At 33.7% G+C, this 8,603-nt stretch overlaps 1 pseudogene; it reads left to right on the top strand.

The window, feature by feature from the left end:
* Positions 1-416: 416 nt before the first annotated feature.
* Positions 417-3,641, top strand: LOC133302275 (probable receptor-like protein kinase At1g11050; annotated as a pseudogene).
* Positions 3,642-8,603: the final 4,962 nt, after the last annotated feature.

Genomic DNA, 8,603 nt, shown 5'->3' with positions numbered 1-8,603 from the left:
CCCCGTTGCTCAAATCTTGCGCTAAAATTGAGCTTGGTGGTCCATGCCCACGATTAGTGAATCAAATCCACGGAACCATTGTGGTTAATGGGTTTGCCTCAGATTTGACTATTTCGAATGCTTTGTTATTCGCGAATACTAGATGCCCTGCTCAATTGTGTAAACATGGGCGCAAGTTGTTTGACACAATATTGGAAAAGAATGTGATTACGTGGTCAACTATGATGAAGGATGATCAAGAGGTGGATAAACTGTTTGATAGAATGATAGAGGCAGGAGAGAGACCAAATGATGTGACCTTTTATGCAATTTTGAGAGCATGTAATCTGAAAAAACGCGTGGAAAAGGGATGAGAATACTTTGAGATGATGGAGGAGAGGTTTGGGCTGAAACCTAGGGCGGGACATTATGCAAAAATGGTGGATTTGCTGGGGTGGGTTGGCCGATTGGAGGAAGCAGCTATGTTGATGTTGAGAATGAGAAGGGAGGAGGTTGAGCCCAATGACGCTGCGTGGATTTGCTTTGATCGAACCTGTGATTTTCATAGGAAGATGGAGTTGTATGAGTTAGTTGAATTTATTCTAAAGTATTATGAGACCAAGGCATGAGACCAAGGCAAACTACCATATAGGCAGATGATTACTGGCGACCCTAGATATGGCGACCCTAGATATGGTGTCCCTAATTGGAGTCATCTTTCTATGATAATGATGATTAGGTCAAGAAAATTTCTTCCAATGCAGCAAGACTTCTTGAGTTGGGAATATCAAAACATGTGTAGTGCAATACGGCATATTGAAAAAGAGCGCTGCAATTATCTCTCTTTATTTACTCCTCATCTCTATTTATTCTCATTTGGTTCTGCTCGCTGCTTCCCTGGATTCCCTCGACTCAATCAAGTTACCCGATATGTTTGTGCTTCCAAGCGTACCCTCTGTGCATTGTCTCAAGATTTTTTTAGTCAACGATGGTCAATTAATATTGAAATCTAAAGAGAGACATAATTGCCTCAAGATGGGGTTGGTTTGATGCTTCTTCTTTTTTTCTTTTTTTCATATTTTGGTATTCCTCTCGCATTTAGTTTTTCTTTCTGTGTCTTTTTTTAATCATTTTATGTCAACTTGCCCTTTTATATTATTCATTTATTTTAATCTGTTTGATTATGAAACTTTTGCAGTTTTGTAGTTTTATTTCCAAGTTCGGTTTTGACATTTACAAATAAATCACACGAGCTTTCGTAATTCATATATAACAAAATCATTTAAATTCTTTTAACTATTTTTAATAAATAGCTCTTCTCATTCAATAAATAAATTTGAATGGGGATATGGATACATATAGGTTTAGTATGTGTGTTTCTTCAAATACAATTCAAAATGTTCTAATTTATCTGGTGAGAGTTTTGACATTTATTTAATATTAGTTAAATTAATTAGATTGAATAACTAATTGGCTTTATTTTTTATATTTACTTAACTGCTTTTATTTGAGAATTAAGGCAGATGCGATGCTGACAAAAAGAAGAACCCACCAGGGAATACTTTTCAGGATAATTTAATTGTTAACCAGGTGAGGTCACTTGAAAAAAGTGGACTAGAAATAATTATGTAATTAGTTTTCGAAAGAGAGAAGTTTGGCTTTTTGGATTTGTATCCTCTCGTGTTTAAAAAAAATTATGTGATCATATTATTTGATTAATTGACAATGAGATAAAAGAGAGAAAATTGTATAATTTTTATATAAGTGGTTGTGGTCAAATAATATGATCGATCACATGATCACTTTTAAATATATCCAAATCCTGACTTTTTATAGGACGTGGCAGATTGAGGTATAAAATTGTTAGCATTAGGTTCGAAAACTGCCGCTCACATTTTTGTTTTTCAATTTTTTTTATTCTTTTGATTTTGACCCTTTCAAATTCATACTCCATGCAAGACTGCGGACGATGGAAATTCTGATATCCGATATTTAGTTAAATCAATTTAAACCATGTGACTGTATCCATTTTAGAGTAATTCATATTTGAGTCCAACAAAAAATTAAAAATGAAAAAACAAAAAGACTTAACTCTGGTGGTTAAAAAATAACCTTTTCATGTTATTTATCATTTCTCTTTAATTTAGTTGGAGTCTAACGGGGAGTAATTTATTGAATGTCGCCTATTTCTTTATCTGTTCATAATTGTAAGCGATTGACCTTTTGGATGCTTATATAATCATAATTAAAATTAAACTAACTTCATTTTCCATCAGTATTATATTTTTTTATCCATTCCTATGCTTCTTCTGTAACATATAAGATAATATATAGTTTTTTAGTTCTAACAAACCCTTTCAGTGTCTCACATCTATTGTCATCAATGGCTTTATCTTCTTCTGAACCACAAGTCCCCAACTTCCAGCTTCCCATTCATCTGAACACACCTTGCTGGTAAGTCCTTGAAAAAATCATCCCGTGTTCTTTGGAAAAATCATATCGTTCTTGGATGAGAAATGTGTGCTTCTTATGTTTTTTTTTTCCAAAAATTTCCATTGAAGAAAAAAATGCATAACGAAATTTTTTTGGCACTTGAATGAATTTGATAATGAATTATATGTAAAAGTAGGACTGATGCACATATACTGTTTGATTATTAGTTTTTTTTTTTGGTAAACGATTACTAGTCTTTACTTAGTAATTTTCCTCTTTATTACTAAGTAAAACAGAAGCTTATTTCCATTGATGGGAATGCTTCACATCCCTTAGATTGTTTTTACTTTGCAATTCTTTATGCTGCTGGAATTGTGAATGAGTTTGGACCTGAAAGCAATGGTGTTGTGACTTGCATTTTTAGTATACCGGTTTATTCAAAAGTGGGTTCTGGTGGAAAGAGTCACCAGGCTCTTGTGTTTGGGTTGACAAGAGCTGGTGTAGCATTGCTAGTTATGTCTTCTTTGTTGGCGCTGTATGTCTGGTATGACAGGAAGCATAGGAGGAAAAAGCTTGAGACTTTTCAATTTGATTTTGACCCTGACGAACCAGGGTCTAGGCGTAGATTGAGGCCTAATACAAGGTCAATTTGGCTCAAAATTGAGGAGCTTGAGAAGGCTACTGATAATTTTTGAACTAAGAACTTCATAGGGCGAGGTGGGTTTGGGTTGGTTTTCAAGGGAACCTTGTCTGATGGAACAGTGGTAGCAGTGAAGAGGATATTGGAATCTGATTTTCAAGGGGATGTTGAGTTTTGTAATGAGGTGGAGATTATTAGCAACTTGAAGTACCGTAATCTGGTGCCGCTTAGAGGCTGTTGTGTGGCTGATGAGAGTGAGAATTATGATGATAGCGGTAGCCAAAGATATCTTGTTTATGATTACATGCCAAATGGAAACCTGGAAGACCATCTCTTTAGATCAACAGACCCTCAAAAAGCAAAGAATTCATTGACTTGGCCTCAAAGAAAAAGCATAATCTTGGATGTGGCAAAGGGGTTGGCTTATTTGCACTATGGAGTTATACCTGCAATTTATCACAGGGATATCAAAGCCACCAATATACTACTTGATGAAGATATGAGGGCAAGAGTTGCAGATTTTGGGCTTGCAAAACAAAGTAGGGAGGGTCATCTCATTTTACTACCAGAGAGGTGGAAGTTGTGTTAATCCATTCTAAAAGGTCTGTGCGCTCAGTCTAATCAAATCATGTTGGTAACATGACTTCATTTGAGGTTAATAATCTGATGAGTATAATGGTACAAATGAAATTCGTCCCAGCAAATACTTGTCAAGATCTCAAGACTGAAGATAGCAATGACAATAATAGGTCTTATTGTGTGGCAGTGTGTTATAATGCCAACCATGAAGACACTGAGCAGTTAAGCAGGGCATCGGTGTAAACAGTATCTCTTAAGATCAGCTACCCAGGAAGCTCTTACCATCAGGTTAATAATCTTTTTGTTATTTATCATCTGAGTTTTTTATTTTTTAATTACGTCATATGTACCCATACAGATTATGTTGCTCCTTTGGCTTGTTCCTACTACATACTGACTTCCTGCAATTGCAGCCGTGAATTCTAAGAAGAATCCCTAGAAACATATGTGAACTGCAATGCATTGTGGTTTGCTTGCATCTCTTCCCTAACTGTTTGTCAAGAATATTCAAGTGAGATTCCAAAGGTGCCGGAAGGTTGACAGATTGCACAACTCATATTTATAGGCCATTTAGTGTTGCTTGTTTTTTGAGTTGACTACAAATGACTGTGTGATATAAAATATAGGCCAGTTTTCATGTAACATTAATGTGTGAAGTAGGCCAGTTTCCCTACTATGTTACTTGATGAGAATTATCATTGTACACACTGTTTGGTTTAAAAATTTTGATTGACAATATTATGAGTTGCAAATGTATTTTTAATTCCCGTTTGTTTCTCAATTATTTTTTCCTGATTCCAATTGCTCTCTAAATATGAAACAGTACACTTGCACTTTTATTGCCTATGTATCATGTTATCAAGCATCTATAAATGAAGTCTATTGACTAGGATGTGAAAATTAAAAATTACATATCTCGCTTTAAGATCTCCCAGGACAATACATATTTAGAAATAATTCCAAAATTAATTGCATGATAACACAACTTTCATGCAGTACAATATTAATTCCATACATTACAGCAAATCTCAAATAAGTGTGCTGAAACTGTTTGCATCACATTACATGATAGCACAACTTTCATGCAATACAATATTAATTCTATACAACACAACAAATCTCAAATAAGTGTATTGAAACTGTCTGCATCACATTGCATGATGGCACAACTTTCATGCAGTACAATATTAATTCCATACAACACAACAAATATCAAATAAATGTACTGAAACTGTTTGCATCACATTGCATGATAGCACAACTTTCATGCAGTACAATATTAATTCCATACAACACAACAAATCTCAAATAAGTGTGCTGAAACTGTCTGCATCGCATTGCATGATAGCACAACTTTCATGCAGTACAATATTAATTTCATACAACACAACAAATCTCAAATAAGTGTGTTGAAACTGTCTGCATCACTTTTGTGTTGAAACTGTCTAAACTGTCTACATCACTTGACATGCAAAAAATTCTGGTTGCTCATTAAGCTTGATACATCACTCAAAGAAACTAATACATGGTTGAACTTGGTGTTTGATGATTGTAATCATGAAGTGGCTCCTGCTAAATAACATAATACAAATTTATTATAAAGACAATATAGAGATTATTTAAATAAACTAGAAAAATTGATTTTGCTTCAAAAAAATATATTTAAAGGTGTCAAAGCTCTTACCATTAAAAGTCTATTAAAACCATGGTCACTTTCATGAGAACTTGTAATGTCAGGTATGCCACAAAAAATAGTGTTTTCCTATGCAAAATCAACAAAGCAAAGATGAAAGAACTGACATAATTATTTGGCAAAGCTAAAAAGTTAAATAAAACAACACTAAATAAATTACTGAATCAAATAGAAATACCTTCAATTGTTTATTTTGTGAAGCATTGATTCTTTGAACCTTTTTTGTCTTTTTGGGTTGGTTCTCAACCCAACTCTTTGGACGCTTTCTACAATTTTTTATACCATCTTTCTTTTTCAGACCTTTGACTTGAAGGGAATGAGGGTTTTCATTTGGGAAAGAGATAAAAGAACTGACATCATTATTTTCTAGTCCCAAATTTTTCTAGCAAATATCATCAACTTGCTTTCTTAACTCTTCTATACCCTTCTCCATAAAGATGTATGCCTCCTTACAGTCAGATGCTTGTGTGGCTATTCTCACCAATTTAGGATAAATTTTCCTATATCGTTGTGTGTTATCAAGATTAACATCTTCATGACATTTCTGCCATGTGTATCATTCAGAAGTCCATTCTTTGCTTCCTTTGTCCACCTTTTCAAAACATACTGAATTGGCAATGATTTAATATCTTTGACATCAAGAACCTTAATTGCATGACAACACAAAATGCCAAAAGTTTCAAAAATTTTATAGCTACATGCAAGTGTGCTAATGGAAGGGCAAAATAAAACTTTAAATTCTCCTTCCTCATTGCATAGCCCAACTAAATATTTATGGCTTAATTCACTCTCATTTTCTTCTTTAATATAACATGCAGAGTATTTGTCTTACTCTTTTTGAAAAAGATCAAACAATTGTAAAGTATATAATTGTGCAACTTGTTGCAATAAAGGTGAATTTTCCATCTTCAATCTTGGTACTTTTTAACTAGATTCAAATTCACACTGCAACTCATTATATCTCTTGTCACTAACCACCCTTTCAAAGTGTTTGAAAAATTGTATTATATCCAAGTCTGGTTTCATGCAAGTTTTCAAATCTGCATTCAAGCTCTCACTAAGTTGTGTACTTTGCATGCCAATAGTGAAAACATTTTTCATGTAACATTTTGCTCATTTCTCCTTTACTTTGTACACACCGGTTAACCATATATTATCTTGAAGATTATAATCGCACAACAATTTATCCCAAGCTGTTTGAAAATCAACTTCCTCTAAGCATTGGTACATGCAAAATTTAAAATCTTTCAAAAAATGAGACCCATTTTTCATCAAATTACCAAGGTGTTTTATGCCATTTTGCATCAAATACCAAGAACATAGACCATGATATGCTTCAGGCATTACCTAAAGTAAAGCTTTAGCCATTGCATGGTCTTGATCAGTGAAAAGAGTTTGAGGCTTCTTGCTTTTGTGCGCCTTTAAGAATTCTCTGACAAGCCGCTCAAATGATTCTGTAGTTTCATCATAAAGAAGTGTAGCTCCAAAAACTACCACCCCTCTAAAGTGGTTAAATCCTGCAAACACAGCTAGAGGTCTATATGCATTATTGGTACTATATGTAGTGTCAAGAGTGACCACATCACCAAAATATTCATAATCCATTATCATTCTTGCATCAGCCCAAAAAATATTTGTGATTTGTTCTTCAACATCTAATTGGACTGAATGATAGAATGATGGGTTTTCGATTGATTCTTGCTGAAAATATCGTAACAAGCTGCCTGCCTCACCATAAGCCATATTTCTCGACCTTTTACTACGAAGATAATTCTTTTGATCCAAACGTGTGTAACCAAGGTTCTTTCTTCCACCAACTTGCATGCTCATTAATTCAAATGAAGTTCTTGGCTTAATTCCTGAATCATTAGCTAAATCAATCTCATGAGCTTGAACTTGAGACAATTTCCGTTGAGATATTAGCATGTGAGTTGTCTCTGGAAGATGCAAAGGATGGTTGTGCTCCTCAATAAAATCATAAATTTTATATTTCTCAATTTCATGCATGTACTTCAATCCTAATCTTACAGGACAATTAGTTCTTGTTTCCAGTCGAGGATTAACAGTTAAATAATCTCTTTTGTCTGCTTTACGAAGACCTTCTTTGCTACATACATATCTAATATTTAAAATCTTTCCATCTTTGTTTTTATTAAAATACTACTTTCGAACATTAAATTCAATCTTCCCACCGTAGTCAATCCAAAATTTCCATGCCTCTTCTAAAGTATTGAATGTCTTGTCTATTCTAGGTATCCAATCTAGTTCTGTATCTATACATGGTGCATTTGGTGGAAGAATTGAATCATTTGACATCCTAAAATAGGAAAATAATAATTAAAAAGTATTAAAAAATCTAATTAAAAAATCAACTTCATCATCAATTAACTTCCAAAATACCTACGATATAAGAAATGTACTTAAATTTACCTAATAGTATTTGATTCCTGTTTCAACCATGGACGATGAACAAAGTCTGCCATTCTATGCAACCTGCATTTTAATTATATATCAATATATAATAAGTCAATTTCCACATTGAATAAAGAAAAATAATCAGATAGGAAAAATGTGAAACATTAAAATTAAAAAAAAAACAATGCATTCACAGGAAATAAATACAAAATATTTTGTGAAAGTTTCAAAAGGAAACTTGTAGATAAATATTTTTGTCAAATGCCATTTCGTGCGCCGATGAGACTCAACATGCAGTCATGCATCTATATTGACAACAACAATGAGACTCAACATGCAGTCATGCAAGTTAGTCTTCCGAGAGAAAAAAAACAAAGCAGTGTTTGATGTTACTTTTCTTCACAGAGAGGATAAGGCATTTTTACCTTGGGCTATTTCTACGATGGTGCTCTCAAGGAATAGTGATGAGAACATGTAGAAAGGTGGTGGTCTTCAAACTTTCACCGGACAAGATGCAACTTCACCGGAGAGAAATGGTCGCCGAAGAGAAATGGGTCTAGGTGAACTCAGAGAAATGGATCATGGTGTGTCTTAGCTATTTACCAAAAAGCAAAAGTGGGAGAGAGAAAATTAAGATATTTGGTTGAGGAGAGAGAGAAGTGGTAAAAAAATAATGACCGTAGATTTATTGTTAAAAAAATAAATGGCTTTGATAGTTTAACATGACTAGGTCGTGTGAAAACTCCACATGAGAGGATCCACACCCATTGTTTTTAAAATATAAATTATAACCGTTATATTCTTTCGCTACAACGGTTATATATATATATAATTTACTTTACCTAATTATTAGTATAAATATAT

Source organism: Gastrolobium bilobum, unplaced genomic scaffold (assembly GCF_033153095.1).
Source record: "Gastrolobium bilobum isolate Gb01-03AN ecotype WA unplaced genomic scaffold, APGP_CSIRO_Gbil_v1 utg18713, whole genome shotgun sequence".
NCBI lineage: Eukaryota > Viridiplantae > Streptophyta > Magnoliopsida > Fabales > Fabaceae > Gastrolobium > Gastrolobium bilobum.
The sequence above is the reverse complement of the archived record's forward strand: the minus strand, read 5'-3'. Positions and strand labels throughout refer to the sequence as shown.